The sequence below is a fragment of the Chelon labrosus genome (genome assembly GCF_963514085.1).
Source record: "Chelon labrosus genome assembly, chromosome: 11".
NCBI lineage: Eukaryota > Metazoa > Chordata > Actinopteri > Mugiliformes > Mugilidae > Chelon > Chelon labrosus.
In genome coordinates this window covers 18,969,108-18,986,258 of record NC_140344.1, presented here as the reverse complement: position 1 = coordinate 18,986,258, position 17,151 = coordinate 18,969,108, and the positions used below count along the sequence as shown (strand labels likewise).

The 17,151-nt window shown below is 43.1% G+C and overlaps 1 protein-coding gene across 1 annotated transcript in view; it reads left to right on the top strand.

Annotated features, from left to right (window-relative positions):
- The first annotated feature begins 6,798 nt into the window (after positions 1-6,798).
- Positions 6,799-17,151, top strand: part of znf469 (zinc finger protein 469) — a 62,267-nt gene continuing 51,914 nt past the window's right edge. The window contains exon 1 of the mRNA XM_084554557.1: positions 6,799-6,903. The gene's annotated coding sequence lies outside the window, so the exon portion shown is untranslated. The remainder of the gene's footprint in view (positions 6,904-17,151) is intronic.

The following is a 17,151-nucleotide window of genomic DNA, read 5'->3' as shown; positions in this document are numbered from 1 at the left end:
CTGATGTGCTGGTTTCCCACTGTCCTTCCAGTTTTTAATAATGCGTTGCGACAGATCTTAACCCAATTTTTGTAGTTTAAGTGGTTTATCTGGAGACAGTTTATAATGTGGCACCATGCACACTCTGAAAATATGCAGTGGTTTATCTTATGTGTACATAAAATTCTGTCTGTTTTACATTTTGACATGTTTGTGTATTTGCTCTTATCTGTGTGTTATAGAGGGGGTAAAGGACAGTAAAATATTGTGCTGGCTGTACTCTGTTATGCTCTTGTCGTGAGTCTCAGCGAGAGGAGGTTGGCTTGACTTTCTTGTTTTGGATAATTGTACACTGCCGAGGTCTGTGGTCCCCTTTTCTGTCTCCCTGTGGCCTCGGCTGCAAGAGCCATATTTAGGTTGCACGTCCTCCTCATCCTATACTGTCTCATCCCCATCCTGCCCGACACGCCCCCAGAACACAGCAGGGGGCAGATAGAAAGGCTCATCCAAAGGCGGGGCTGTAGGTACCCGAGGAAACTAGGCAGGGGCATTTGTGCCGACTTCTCAGTCGTTTTCAAATGTTTTGTTTTAGATGTGTTTTGTGGACGTAACGTTTCACGGTTTGGTTGCATAAATGTTTTTTTTAGGGAATTTATGTAACCGAAAAATCCTCTAGCTGTACTAGCTGTTATTTTACTTTTGCAGGTTTTTCTGTGGTATCGCAGTGAGGGTAAGGCTTTCTTTAGATGGTGCAACTTGAGCGTAACGTACAGCCTGCTGTTTTTATTTTTTATCTGTTTAGTAATGATAGTCAATCAAACAATTGGGATTGTTTGCTATTAAAAAAACAAGTGAGATGCCTAGTGAAATAAAATTCTAGTTGACCAGCTTGACTTGTAGATCCATGGGTCAGACGGTTCATCAGTGACCTATTACAAAATGTATAATACAAGTGACAGGACAGTCTTGGAAAGATGTCGATGGCAAGTTTTTTTTTATTCTCGCCAGGTGAAAAGCAGCTAAAGTATGTTATTCACATTAGAAACAATGTGGGCCTCTGTTTATAAGAGGCCCCTGGATGAAAGGAAATACAGAGATAACGAGATATCCGTCTTATCAATCAAAGCCACACTATATTTAAACAAAATGCTTCATGAAACTGTGTTTACATACCCCACATATTCCAGTTTTTTTGCCTTTAGTCTTTAAAAGTGACTCAACTAAGCTGTCTTCTGAACATGACATTAAAAATTAACATTCCGTTAATGTTTCCGTTTACATCTTTCAGGATTTTATTTTATTTTTTTAAACTTTTCCACCGATGGCGGACTTCTTTGACTGTGCCAAAAACAAAACAGCCTCCCTCTGCCATTTCTTTAATCGCCCTTTGGAAAAGGTTGCTGCTGTGATATTTCCGCAACTCTTTCATAATGTTTAAGAGTTTATATGTTTCTCCTTCAGACACCGAAATGTAGGCTTCTCCTTTTTGGGCTTCCATCGCTACTACAGTCTTGCAGACTTTTGGGTCAGAGCTGACTGTGAACAGGCAGAAGGGCCTTTACCTGGGGTAAAAGCTTATTCTCAATGCACTATGTATGTGTCAAAAGAAAGCTCCTAAAACCTGAATAATATCCCGCACGTCACTTTCAGGTGAAAAAGTAAATGCATTCATTGTCTCATTGAATGGCAGGCAAGGGACATCTATTTGTTCTGCTGCAGTCAATTTGAGTTTTGTGATTGCCTCCCTCACAGTTGGATCTGGCATCATGAACAAGATTGAATCTGATTTCAGTGGTGCTCATTGCTAATATTTTGTCTTCTTCACAGTTTGGAGGAAGATGGATCTCTTTACCTCTTTGATGAAGATTTATGAGATACTGAAGATGAAAGATAGTCCATAATTTTAACCACTGTTGACATTACATTTTTTTTAGGTCATTAATGAGTCCTAAGGATGGATGATGACAGTTGGTTGCTGACATCAGTCAAGTGAAGTCATGGTTGAACTGTTGATACCACGATTGAAATCTAAATTTGGAGATGGTATACGTTTAACCTTGCAGGGCCGTCAGTGCGGTGTGTGCTAAAAGTGTGTTCTCGTGTTGATCTCAAGCCGCTGCCTGCATCGACTCGCATGCTCGTCTCCTACGGCGACTGAGAGCAGGAGCAGGTGTTGCTGCAAGCCGAGCCACGTGGGAGAACTCTTGCTTTCACTCGCTCGCTCAGTCAGTCAGTCAGTCAGTTTATCTTTTTCTTTCCTCCACCTCGATTCTTTCTCACATATATGCTCCTCTACAAATGCACGTCTTCACCCTCTCCTTCGTCTTTCAGTTAAATCACCCGGTGAAGAATTTATCACCGCTGGGCTTGGATTCCAGTCATTATCTGCTGAAATCACCCATGTGACGCACATGCATGTTTTATAGCTAGGAGGCTTAATTTCTACTTTACCTACGCACTCTTTCTGAGACATTATGAGACCTATTGTTGTCTTTTTCTATCCAAGAGCTTTACACCGACTTTTGGTTATGCACAGTTTGAATTTATCCTAATCTGACAGTAGTATACCTATATCTATAGTCTGTTGACACATGAGAAGGTTAAAATCATTACGTAACCTGCGTACATTTACACCTGCTTCTTGTTTGGCGTATCTAGACAGAGCAGGTGTTTGGAAGACAAGCAGGCACTCTAGACAGCACGAGACCTTGAGGATCTTGATACTACGTGGGGATTTTAATGACTGGACAGGTGTCTATCAGGCAAAAAGGGAAAGGGTGCGACACAAACGGAGAGGTTGTTCCTTCTGTAAAGAATGCAATTCTTGCCATCAGAAACTTGAAGATCAAACAAGTTCTAAGGCACGCTGCTCATACATTTTCCAGTGTTTTCACTTCATTGCCTTCACAGGAATGTATTTCTGCGCCGTGCCATTATACTGCAACCTTACCGGTGATGACTAAAGGATTCTGGTTGTTCTGAATGTTTCCAAACCACAAGCCCATGTAATAAAAAACCTGCTATTTTCCTAATTTCCCAATCACTACCACCATCCTTTATATTCTTTGTCATGCCCCCTGTGAATGTTCTTAAACCATACTCTTGACTGGAATTGCAATACAGAATTTCCAGTCACTGCACTCATTCCAGCAAAGTTTTCCCTCACTTCAAGTAGCCCTTTGGGATACCAGTGAAAACAGTAAATCATGATGAACATAGAAATCATTCATTGTCTCGGTATAGAGGTCACGACAGAACTCTCACTACTGACCTAACTCCTTCCAGCCCGAAGGTCCCCGTACCAGGGTAATTGAAAAAAAAGACACCACTTTTTACTTTTTGAAGGTTGCCATGCAAGCCTGACTAAAATGGGTCTAGCATGTGTAGTGCTTAATTTTTGTTGTGTTGGATTAGACAGTCTCACTGGCTCATAAGGCTCATATTAATTTTCTAATTTACAGCTCTGATCAGACAGAAGTATAAATGTCACATTTTGCTGCAGTTTCTTCAATCTCAGTCTGGCCTGGTGTTAGGTTTATTGTATTTCATAATTCTGCCAAGCCTTTTATCCATGGATACTTAAAGATTTCCAGCTGTCAGTTTAAATTTGCGGATGTTTTTTGAAATGGAAATTTCACATCGTAGCCATCAGCTTAAGGGGTAAAGAAGATCTTTACCCATTAGGCTACTTCAGATGTATTTCTGTTGTGATTGTCGTTACGTCAGATGGGGTTTTCACGGTCTCTCAAGTTTCCGATGTGACTTGGCCAAGACGCACATCAGACTTCTGGTTGAACAGCAGCCAACCCAATATGTTTGCTTGACATTTTTGTCACTTCTATTACCGCGGCTGAATGGATGGCATTGTTGGTTTGTCACCTGGTCTACCACTTTGACTCAAGCTAAAATATCTTACAAGCTGTAAGATGGATTTCCATGACATTTTGTAGGCATTGTTGGGCCCCAGTGATTCCATGATCTTTCCTCTAGCACCACCATGACACTTTGGTTTGAAGTCAACCATTTCAGCAATGGATTTTTATGTTGTTGTTTTTTAAACTAATTGTATTCGTGATGCTCAGTGGATGTATCCTCCAGCAGGTCAAAGTTATAACTACAATCAGCCACTTTCTCTTGTGTAGTTCTCCCTTGTGCCAACAGTTGTGACTCATCAGAGAATGGACATGGGCCTTCTGAGGGTGTCCTGTGGTGTCTGACAACAGGATGTTGTTAGTGGGGGCCTTTGGGTCCTATGGGTTGAGGGGAGGGGTCTGTGGATCAGGCTTGTTCCAGTGCATCCCACATATACTTGATCAGTTTGTGATCTAGTGAATTTGGAGGCCAGGTCAACACCTTGTGCTGTTTTTGTGTGTGTGTCTGCTGCCATCAGAGAGTGTTATTTCTATGGGTTGGGAGTGCCTAATTTGGTCTAGGTGGGTGGTGCCTGTTATTTACTTCTCCTGTCAGTGGTTTTAATGTTGTGGCTGATTGGCGTGTCTTTATGTCTACTCGATCAAAGTTTGTTTGACACTTGTTGTCCTCAGATGATGTATCCCAATGAGTGATTTCGTGACTTTTCCTGAAGTTCCAGCAGATTTATAGTTCCATTATAGTACCATGTGTCAGCTATTCTAATGGTAGCCATGTGATCTGATGTAACCCTTGAGGGTCTTTTTCACTAATTAGCAAAGGATGTCAAACACGCTGATTTTCTGTGGTAAAAGTATTAGTAAATGATGAAAACACTGATCATGATCGGATCAGAATGTACAGAGGTGACAGCCAGTACCATATAATTAATGCTTCATGCCTATATTATCTCATCGTTTCTCACAACACAGCATAAGTTATCGTGAAATCATTAAACACATGTAAGGAAAGGGATTATGTACAGGATGTACCAGACAACGTTTCCAGTATGTCAGTAATCGTGGAATTACAAATGTCACCAAAAGCAAAGATTGATTGTTTTCGAACTGGCAACAAACATGCGGACATGCTTGTATTTCTGTTGGACAGACGCACAAAACCATGAAGGATTTCAGACACAGCCACAGACTGTACATGCAGACATTTTGGATGCCGGCCTAAATATGTGAACAGTTGTTAGCTCTTAACACATTAGGATCCATGACAGAACTGAGCCCCTCTTTTGAAATTCTGCTGAATGAGGGAGAGAGAAGTGGGAACGTTTTAAACTAGACAAACGGGAATTGGGGGAGTGAGGGATGACCATCCAGCGGAGAGAGTAGGCTGTGCCAGATTCTCAAAGACTACACAGTGACTCATAGGTCAAGGCCCCCATCCCTGTAAACAGGATTTTTTCTCATAATTCAAGCATTGAATCACATACATAAACTCCACTTTGATTCAAGTAGTACTCCCTAGGAGTAGGGGAGAGAATGAAGCAAGGGACAGTAAAACTTATCTAAGGGAGGTAGAAGAGGGAGTGTACGTGTGAACAGAGTTAAGCATGCTGAGGATGTGACTGATGATCAGTGTTGTTGTAAAGTTTGGCGATAAAACTAGGCCAGGCTAGTAACTGAAATCATCACGACGACTCTGGACTCTTATCTGGTCAGTGCAAGTCTCTCGTCTCCTTCGGGGTTGGGATGTGTTGTGAAACCTGTAATGAGTTAAGATCATGGTTACGGTGTCAGCACTGCTCTGGTTTATCTCTTGATCAGGTTACAAGACAACCGAAGGGTTGGACTGGATATGCTCTCGTCCTCCGTACAAGTGTCTGCAAGTTACACGCAGCAGACAAACATATTCTCGTGGCTCTAGAACGAGCGGTTGATGAGTTCTTGATTAAGTAATTTTTCTTTTCTCATTTCTCTTCCTTCCCTTCAGCGAGGCCATGCCCCCCTCCCAAAGGTTTGCCTTTTACCATATGCACTTGCCTCCCAATAAGCACAGTGCATTCCTCACATTCTGGAAAGACAGTGTCGAGGTCATTAAAACCGTAATGTGTGTCGATGTGTGTGTGTGTTCCAGCCGGGGAGGTTCATATAAGACAACGTCACACTCAGCAGCCAGGCATCCATGAGCCGACCTGCGCATTTCTCAGAATCAACTATTAAATACCTTCAGCAGACCATAGATTTATAGCCTCGCTTTAACAGTTCCTGAAACTAGACGACAGTTGAAGCAACACGGACAGCAAACTCCAAAAGGATTCCTTCTTTTTACTTTACAGTGAGCTCCCTGCCACACACACACACACACACACACCCACACGCGCACCCACACACACACACACACACACTTCAGTATTAGCAGGTGTGTCTATTTCATCACACAGCTGCACACCAGAGAAGAGTGAGCTAAAGCTACAGTATTTGGATGGAAAGCACATGCTGTAAGTATACTGTGTGTGTGTTTGAGGGAGAGACGGAGACAAATTTAGATAAACAGTGAAAGACTGTTGAAGGGGAGAAAGTTTTATATTTTTGTGAGCGTCAGAAAGGCGACTTTTAAAGGAGAGAGTGGTTTACTGAAATGCTGATTGGCAGAAACTCAAGAGGGCAAAAAAGTGGGTTTAGGAAACCTTTAAAAGCTGCTGGGGAAAATTAAACACGAGAGAAAAGAGCATGGTAAAAAAGAAATCAGTGGAAACAGCGCAGTGGTGAGAAAGTTAAAAAAAAAATTTAGTGGAGCGTTCTAATCTTTTCTCTCCTGAGGGCGTTTTTTGAAAGCCTCTCTCTCATCAGCCTGGGCAGGACTCATTTGTCCCTCTATCCCTCCCATCCCTCCTCCTCCTTTCTCCTTCTGCTTTAGTTCCTTCAGTAGAGTCTAACTAGCACCACGCGATGACTACAGGTTGAGAAGTGAGTGAGTGAAAGGGAGACAGAGATCAAGGAGAGGAGAGACTGACACACGCCTCGCACACTGGAGTTTGGAGTCACTGTTCAGCCCAGAAAGGTGAGCCGGGGGAGAATATCTCAACAGTTTCTTAGCCTTCCCGGCGCATGTCTGTGCTCTTGTGTGCGTGTATGTTTGTGCGACCGTATGTAAACACAGCCGTAGGGGAGAGCGTGGCCGTGATTATGGTTCAATTGGTGCATTGAGAAAGCAGCTGCATGCGTTTGTGTAGGATTTTCTGTGCGTCCGCCTTGGTGAAAGATGCTATTCATATTTCAGTGTGCAAATCATCCTCGTGTCTGTGATTAGACTTTGAAGTGTGTATGACAGGTTTGCCTTCTCAAGATCACAGTTTGGTGTGCGTATGAATCACCCCTGGGTTGCAGGGCAAAAGACACAATGTGTGGCGCACACAGGTGCACATGCACACATCTGCACGTGCCTTCCTTTTGACCCGATTCAGCTTTTTTTTTTCGGTTACCAAGAGATCTCTAACGACAACAAGGGATTGTTTAGCTGGATCAGCAGTGGACACCCACTGAAGGACAGAAAGACCGCAGCAGAGTCAAGACCTCATCTGGCCACAATATGGGCTGCCTGCACATTGCTGTCACATTTCTGGAAGTTGCTGTGTTCTTTTATAGAAAAAAAAATTGTATTTGCATCAGATATTATGACACTGACGAGAAATAGAACACAGCTGTAGTAGACTGATGTGCGACTATCTGTTGAAGTGTGCATGCACGGTATTGTACTTTTTAAATACCAAGAACTAGCTGCAGCGGTGGTCTTGCCCATACCTGCACCTACCTGCTGCAACACTGTTTATAGTTTGCTTCTACACGCTCTTCATTCACACTTCAGAAATAGTATTTTTTTCCTTCATCTTCAGAGTGATTAATCTGTGTATTCCTACTCTGCCTTCAGCCCCCTGTTGACAGCTCAGAGCTGAGAGCTTGCAGGGTGTGGCAAGAGAGGGTTAGGGCTCAGGTAGAACTGATAGAGAGGTCACCGTGGAATATTTGAGATTCCTTTGTAGCACATCTTCAGCAGTGAATCTGCCCTGCCCCCGACTTGCATGCCCCCAACAAACATGCGTTGCCTTGACTCCCACCAGGCACCTCAGTTCACTTCACCCCTCTCTCTCTGTCGACAAACCCACTTTATCCTCTCTGCTCTCCAAGTGGAACCTGCTCAGTCATGCCAGTCTCTTTGTGCCAGCCTGACTACCACACTCATTTAAAAGGGGGAGAATCATCCTTCCCGCTGCCAGGTGTGGCATTCCCCCTGTAAGTGTAATGCAGGCTTTTGCCAGGTGTGCCATCAGCATGTCTGAGGGAAGGAGACAGCAATGTTGTGGTATGTGAGTGGTTCCTGGCCTGGGGAGGCTTGGTTTTTAGCGATGAACGGCGCAAACCTGATCGTATCGCTTTCTTGTGATATGTGTGCATATTACAGACGTTCTGTCAAACACTTCCACGGTTCAAGATAATCATCTTAGATTGCCATGTTCCTCATCCAAGGGAAATGGGAAGAGTGTGTGTGCATGCGTGCATGTGTGTGGTGTGTGTGTGTGTGTGGTGAGTGAGCAGCAGCGGCAGCGGTTTAACTGTGTGTGTTCCGACTGCATAGCCCAGAATCTGTCTGTTCTTCACTTGCGCTATCCCACATAAAGCTGCTGCTCTAAACCATACATCCACCACTTATCCATATAGGAAGACATTCAGTCTCAAGAACCTCAATTATAACAACTTGTCAGACTTGTCCATCGGTCACGAATCAGAATCATGGTCCTGCTACCAAAGCGCTAACCAGGTATGGGATGGGATGGGGGGGATTTATGAGATCAGAGGAGGCAGTGAGATCAAGGCGTACAAGGATGTGGAATCAACTGAAAACTACCGACTTTGCGTGGGATGTACGGCGTGAAATCAGTGTGCGGTGAGAAAAAAAATAAAAAAATTGGCTGAGTGAAACAAAAATGCAAAGGTGTCACTGATAGCTGAGGGAATACAACCTCAGGCATTTAGGAAAATGAGTGGGGCAGATGGAAAGTGAAGGGTGTGTCAGAGGAGGAAGACAGCAAAGTGAGGGAGTCTGCGTCAGATGTATGACAGCATTGATACATAAAACAGAGACCTGGTAAATGCTACAGCAATAAAACCATATCAATGCTGCAGACTTTTCTTTCTTTCTTTTTTTTTTAAATCTCACTCTGCTTCTTCTCCCCTTCCTGCTCTTCCACCTCTACCCCTTCCATCCTCAGCGGGTCTGGTTTGGCCATGGTATGGTTTTCATTAGTCAGTTACAACCCCTGAAGCTGGCCACATTTCTCAAACACTCTACTTTCCTTTTTTTTTTTTTTCTACTTCTTACTAAGGTCCACTTTCAGTCTGTTTGGTACTGCCTTTCCTTTTTTCCTTCTTCTCAGATTTCACTAAAGATCAAAGCTCAGCCAGTGACCCACTGCAGTACGTTATGAACTCAATGTTCAATTATATGTTGTATCAGTCACTGTGACAGCGTTTTGTCAAGCTGCCAATTTAAGTCTGAAGTGTTTTTAATTTGACGGGCAAGTCAATTTCAGAAAATATTCTTGGCACATACCGACCTCTTGCATCTGTATGTGAATGTGTATGAACAGAGCAAGATACACAGCACAGCCACGCGTTGGAAGGGCCAGCACACGCAAGCCCTCACTTGCTCCATTGCGTTTACCAATGCAGGCAACGTCCGTGAATAAAATGATCAAAGATAAAACAAAACCTCTGCAAAAATGAAAAATATGTAAGACATCTAAAAAGACAGTTTTGTTATGGGTTCCAATAGAATAATAAGAATCAAATTCTGTTTGTTTAGTGAGTCGTTTTGTTATATCTGAAACATTCAAGGTGCCATGTTCCAGGAAGACACGGACACTGATGTAAATATATCCATACACCGATCAGGCATAACATTATGATCACCCTCCTAATATTGTGTAGGTCTCCCTTGTGACTGCAGAACAGTTCTGACTTATCAGAGAATGGACATGGGCCTTCTGAGGGTGTCCTGTGGTGTCTGGCAACACAATGTTGTTAGTAGGGGCCTTTGAGGGGAGGGGCCTCTGTGGATCATCCCACAGATTCTTGATGGGTTTGTGAGTTGTTCCTAAACCGTTTGTGTGTGTGTGTGTCTGTGTCAGGCTGCATCCTGCTGGGGATGGCCGCTGCCATCAAGGAGTTTCATTGCTATGGGGTGGGGGTGCCTGGTCTGGTCTAGGTGGACGGTAACATCCACATGAATGCCGGGTCCAAAAGTTTCCCAGCAGAATGTTGCATTGTCACAAGATGGTCAATGTTATTTACTTCTCCTGTCAATGGTTTTAATGTTGTGACACTATATATCACTGTGAAATGTTAGCATAGAAATCGTTTGAAATATTACACTTGAACTGCAGATTAGTTCATAAGAACTGACCATTTGTATAACCATATAACAGCACCCGGCTACAATGCCAGCCACAAACTGCTGAAGGCACTTTACCTCTCACTTTGTGTTTTCTGTGCCGGCTGAGATGTTAGAAGATACTGCCACTGGATGTTTGTTTCAGTTTCCTTCACTGGCAGACATCAGAAACACCATCTAGCTCTGGTTGACCAAATAAAGAGACAATCTAGTAAACTTCAGGAAATAGGAAACAAATGGGATCAGAATCCCATAGCTGGAGCACTGCTGAATTATCAGTAAATACCACCAAATCTCACATAGGCCATGGCTGAGCATTTCCTCCCAGAAGAGCAATGCTTCACCTGGGGCTGTTTACTTTGGTCCATCCAGCATGCATTTATATTAACCATTTAATACGCTCATAGTTTTATTCGCCGCCAATGCCACCATCGACTTTTATTCGTCCGCACTGAGTCTTCAGTCGGCTGCAGTTTAGAAATGTGGATGAAATATGTCAGATTTTCTTGCTTCTTTTTATCTTCTCCCCTGAGCTCTCTCTCGTGTTTTCGTAAATCTTCCCACAGAACCTTTGTTTATGTCTTCCTGCTTAAGTTTCGAGTATACGTCACTGATTATACTGTAGAAATGACGCCGGGTTTCATTCTGCCCTTTCATGTTCTGGCCATGTCAAATGGTATGATTTAAAACTGCTGAGTAACAGTTTAGAAATGAGTTAAAAAAAAAAAAAAAAAAGGAAGATTGTCTACTTTCTAATGTCAGGGTCGGTTTTATGTGTTCACCCAACGTTCATGTCAGTTCAAAGCATAAATTCACATAATGCACAATGATATAATTTCAGGGCCATTGATTTCGTTTTTAAGCAAATACAGAAACATAATTTGTAAGAAGAAATTGTATTTGCAGGTATGCAGCATTTAAGCTTTTAAGCCACCAAACTATAAACTGTAGCCTATATCCCATTTCAAATAACTGTCTTTGAGTCCTGAGGAGAGAACCTGGGGGCGTTGGGATAATAACCTGCTGAAATCACCTGCAGTGATTCTTATCTCTGTTTAAAGGCTTTAACTTATCTTAATGAGCCAAAATACTGCTCAAAGCAATCCCCTCCCTTTTAGTGTGAAGATACTAGGGGTTGTGCTGACTAGTCGACTTCACTGCTGCGCCATGACCCTTTAAGCAGGAAGTCAACTGGTTGTTGATCACGTGACAGTAACAAAACATACGCATCTGAGAAGACAGGTGAGGAGCCCAGTGGGTCAGGGGCTTCTGTTCGACTGTTCAAGCTTCTATTACCTTGCAGAAAAGCCTCCAGAGCTTCCTTTGTGTGAGACGTTACAATACTGTATGTATTCAGGTCAAGAATGTAGATTTTATTGTTGCAAAACATTACTTTCTACTGTGTTTTTACGTCCGACGTCGTCAACTAGTCGACGTCGACTCGACTTGCACCACATACTTTAAAAAATCGACTTTAAAAAATCAGAAGTCACCCAACCCCTAGAAGATACAGACTTGGACTGCAGATCGCATCCCCCACCTCAGCTGATATGCAATCCCTCCGAGTTCGAAAGGCCTCCCAACAGGGAGGGTAGGCAGGGATGCCAAGAGAGGATAAGGCCAGAGTTAACACACACCGGGAAGTAAAGGACACACACAGAGCAGACACACAGCTGTACACATCCAGGCGCAAGAGTGAAATGTTGGACCCTTATTCAGAGCCCACCGGAAGACGAGACTCACTCTCACTCTCGGCCTTGCTCAGGTCTTTATGAAACATGTTATGTGGCAGAACACCTCGTTATTGATTAGCGTTTGACCTACTTCCGTTATGCTTTAATAAGTAAGGTACTCTCCCTTTCTTGTCTTTATTTCCACCTCACCATTTGTATTCCAACTAGACAGTAAATGGGCAAGTGTTTCTATTTGTATCAGATGGGAGGAAACGTCTTCTCATTAGAGTGGTCGCAAAGGGAGTGTGCTTACTAAGCAGAGCTACAGCATGAAGGATGAGAGGAAAATAACAAATTTTATCTTGGGGCCAACACTCATGAGTCTTCTGATACTTCTTTGAGAGCTGTGAAGAAAAAAAGCTGGATAACAATGCACAGAGCTATTTTGATCTCATCTTATGTTTATTCACGTTGCGCCTTTCTTGGACTGAGATTGTGCAGAGATAAAAAAGCCTTTGAGAGTCAACAGCACCAATGCAGTGCAACAACAAGAGAAGTGCGTACCTTAATGCACTAATGAGAATGAACTAAGTAGAATAAGACTTTAATAGATCCACAATATACTGGGGAGCCTTTAAAGTTAGCACCAAGACTTAATTCCAAATCTTACTGACAGTAGGTAAAGAGATGATCTATTGAAGAGCCTTGGGGCAGCATTTAGTGCAGTCTGTTTTGTTAAGACAAGAGCGTATGACAATAATCTAAATGAAAGAATGGATTATAATCTTCAATACAGCCTTTAATACCTGCATTCTTAAATTTCTGCTTCGGAAATATTCCTCAAATGGAAAAAAAGCTAAAAAAAAAACACACAATCTGTTTCTTAAAATAAATGAGGAGGAAAGAGGCTCTAAAACAGCATGCAGTGGGAACCTATTATTGTCTTTTCGGTGACTAATATGACTTAAGTATCCTTGCGTGTGTGCTTGTGTGTGTGTGTGTGTGTGTGTGAGTGTGTGTGGATTTGCAGCCACACGTGTGTGATTGTGTTTGTCACAACAGTAAAAGTCCTCAACTCATTGTGGTCACAGCTGTGTGGTCTCACAGACGAGAGGAACACAAACGTCACACGCACGCACACACACAGATGATTCAGAACACCTCGAGGTGATTCCCCATGGCAGGGTACCGAGTGTGTCACAAAACCACACAGCTGTACATTCCCAGACTCTGAGAGTGGGTTTAGATTAGCAAAGTGGAACACTTGCATCTGTAGGCGGTGGCTGTGTGTTTGTCTGATTGCATCTGTGTGTTTATCTGCGTCTGCACGTAGCTATGGTCCATGAGGCTCGTGCCAGCTCAAGGTGTGTGGGAAGGAAAAGTCAGCGTGGTCTGCATTTTTATGACATTATGTCAATATTTTCTGGTAAGCGCTTGGAGATCAGCACTTAGCGGCCGTGTAAACGACTCTGTGTACCACATGTCTAGTTTAGCTGTGACACAGTTTGGTGACTTTACTCTGAATGGGTGGACTCTTTATTTGGCTTAGTGTTACCTTGGTTACAAAGGTGCCTATATGGTACTGCAGGACCTATGCACATAGCCAATGCCGGTGCATTGTCATTTCTACTAGTCGGCACCGTGTCTTTTTTCCAGTCGGGGTCATTTTTGTTTCTACTTCCTGCTTCACTTTCAACAATGGTGACTGAAACTTCTGCTGAAATTTCACCCTACACGAGTCATACAAACGTCTGTATCTCCAAACCTCTTCAGTTAACCTTACCGATTCTTTATCAATCCAATGCAGTCAATTCAAAAATTGCGGAGATGGAGAAGCAGCCGGAAATACTAAAGCGGAAACACGCTACTTACAAGTGGACCAATCACAGCTCTTGCGCTCCCCATCACCACAGCACATAGTTACATTTCTGTGGACGTCAGCTATGGTGCTAGTCTCTGCGTAGGTGTCTGCGTTATTGCCGTAGCCTCTGCGTCAACTTAACACAGAAGCCTAAACCGCCTATAAGACATACTCAAAGTTGGGATTATAATTGTTTTCTTTTAAAGCTGCGAAATATACAGTCTCTCTGCCCACGCAGGCTTTCCGTGTCCTCAGTCCATGTGCTGAAGGCTTCATGCTAAAACCTTCACAGATGAAGAAAGGCTCCGTTAGCTAAAAGAGGGAAATAAAATGCAGATAATAATGCCTAAAGTGCCGAGGGAGTCAAATAAAACAAATGAAGGTTGGCAGTAAACTTGGGGAAAGGGCGGCGCTGTCCCATTCCCATTGTGGGTGTTTTGCCTCATTTTGCTTACATTGTGCAATACACAGACAAATAGCACTGATGTTATGTTAGCGAACAACCCAGTTCCTTTCTGTGGCTCTTTCTTGCAAACAAAACGAAACCAAGTTATACCTGGTGAGAGACGTTCTTCTTTATCATTGTGCCCATTTGTCGCTGTGGCGTTCCACACAGAATTTACTTGTGGTGGCGGTGGCGTGGTGCGAGGCCAGCGTACATGCAGCTACTGGTGGAGTTTAGAAGGGAAGTGTGTAACCCAGGTTGCTTTCTGTAGCCACAATTTACAGACGTTCCTTAAACACCCTACATGGAGTAGAGTAGACTCCTAGACTAGCTTGGCAAGCGGCATGGGCCAAATGTGGCCGCATTTGGATGCAGTTTAGCATTAAAAAAGCGCTGACAAAGAAGAATAACCAATCCAAATAAAAAATGTCACTCAAAGCAGCGTCAACAATCGGCTCCTAAAAACAACAATGAGCTCTTGTCACTTTTGAATGGTTCTCAGAAGAGAATGGAAACACAAGCTCCAGCTCCCCTCAAAGATTCGTAATTCGTATAATTAGATGTCTTCTGTTGGCAGGGGCACAGCTCCCCGTGGAGAACATCGAATCCAATTCCACTTTCAAATAAACCCCTTGCTAACTTGTGTACAGTATGAAGCATCAAGCAAGATCGAACGGCCGAGCTTTTGTAATTAAGTAGAGCACAGGCATGTGGCCCAGGGAAAGGGGGTCATCTGCCATCTGTTTTGTGCGTATACTTTATCACCAAGCAGGTGGTGTCCAGTAGCCCGTAAACGCTTGTTAAAGCTTTAATAACGTGGATTCACAAATGAATGATTGAATGAATTAGCTCTAAAGCTCTAGACCAGTTTGAAAACCTCTGAAACTCTTCTAAAGTTCAGTTTAAACACAAATTAAGCACATTTAGGAGGAATCTCCCTCTCTGCTTGGTAAACTCAGCCTCAGCGGTAAAGTGTCACCCAAGCCAAATCAGGGTCAGCGGTCTCTCTTTTGTTCATGGAAACCATACTGCTTGATCCGTGGGATTTGACGGGAGAGCAAAACAGACGGAAAGTGTATTTTTTTGTGAATGTCAAACACGGACAGCAGTCGCTTTGTACAAAGCTATACATTTAGATATGATACCGCAGTTGTTGTGGTTGTGGCTGGCGTTTTTTTTAATAAAAGCCACTATCCCTCAAAGCATTTCGCATTGGCAAAGGTTTCTGGCAACAGAGAGACACAAAGTGCAACTTCAAAACAACATATTGATAATGACATGGAAGGAAAACATGACATGGAAACATGCTGGTCACATATATTATTAGGTTTTCTTTTGCCCCTACTTACCACAGATGCCTTTCATGCATACAGGAGATTAATGTTTGATATATCACTTCTGGGTGGAGTATCATTTAAGCACATCTTGGGAAAAGGTGTTGATGCACGTGCATGTTAGGCATCAAGTCTCAGGTTGAGGTGTCAGGAAACATGATGTGGAGGTCGAGCACAGAGCAGTTGGGTCAAATGTGCTGAATTCAAGTCTGAACCATTGAAGTGACAGTTTAAATGGGGGAAAAGAACAACAGATAGGGTAGGGCTGGGGGATTGAGTAAGCAGTGATGTGCCGAGGGAGGAAAGAGGAGCAATGCCACCATCTGTTAGCCACATGCACACCCCACAGCAGTAACATAAATCTCAACCATGCTCAGCAATGCAAGGCTACATTCCGCAAGGCTAAACGTGCACTGGCTATCTGCAGCAACAGAACTGTGCAACGTATGCGTCATATGAACCCAGGTTGCATATTCCATACACTGTGTTCTGAGATGAAAGGGAGTGCAAATATCAAGATTTGGTGGATTAATCTGGGAGAAGAATCTGGGAATCTTTTCTCCAATGGGGAATTGTGACCTAATCAACATCTTGCCAGTATGTAGAAAATTAAGGAAGATCTGGTGGAAGAGTTACACAATCTTTTTAAAACTTGCTACCGTCACAGTAGAACCCACGAATTGCAGCTCACAACCACTGGCGAGAAATCTGTAGGAAAAATAGTGCGGCCAGGCGATGGTTGATTTAAAAGTTGTTTATAAAGGACAAGTTCTTCTGTTCTTCTGGTGTGGTCCCTTGGCCTTCCACTACACTAGGAACAGTAGATGTGCAAATACACAGGACTCACGCACACAAACACACACAGTTACAGGTCACCGGGGTTAATGGCAAGCTCAAGCAGGGGAATGTGTGGATGAGTTGGATCTGACGTCGCTGTTTAGATGAGCAGGGCAAAGCTGATTCTTCCCACTAGCCTAGTTTTTGTTGTTGTTGTTGTTGTTGTTGTTTTTTTTTGACAGTTGTTTTGCTTCAATTGTGTCACCTTTATCAAGGCGAGGCTGCAATGTCAGAATGAGATTTGAAAGGTGAAAAAAAGTACGATGCCGTTGGTTTAGGAACAGGTAAAAATATATGGGGGCGAAATTTGTATTGGTAACTGGATGTATTTTGGTGGTGCATGTGTTTTCTCTTCTCTTCTCTTCTCTTCTCTTCTCTTCTCTTCTCTTCTCTTCTCTTCTCTTCTCTTCTCTCTGATGTGACTACTTGTGAGAGTGACCTTTGAACTTCGTCTGCTCTCTCTGATGGTGCAACAAAGAAATTCCCCTCCATAAAACTAACCAAATGGTGTTGTAAAACTACAAGTTTTCCACATTATTTTGCACTGTGTCAAACACTAAGAAATGTCCTTGTCGTGTCTAATGACATATCATTGCAGCCATTACACAAATTACCGTGTTGTGGAAACAATGCATCTGCAGGGCAGAAGGTTATTGACTTTTATCAAGTGGGATATTATTCCGTGAAATCTCCTCCATGTGCGACCATTGT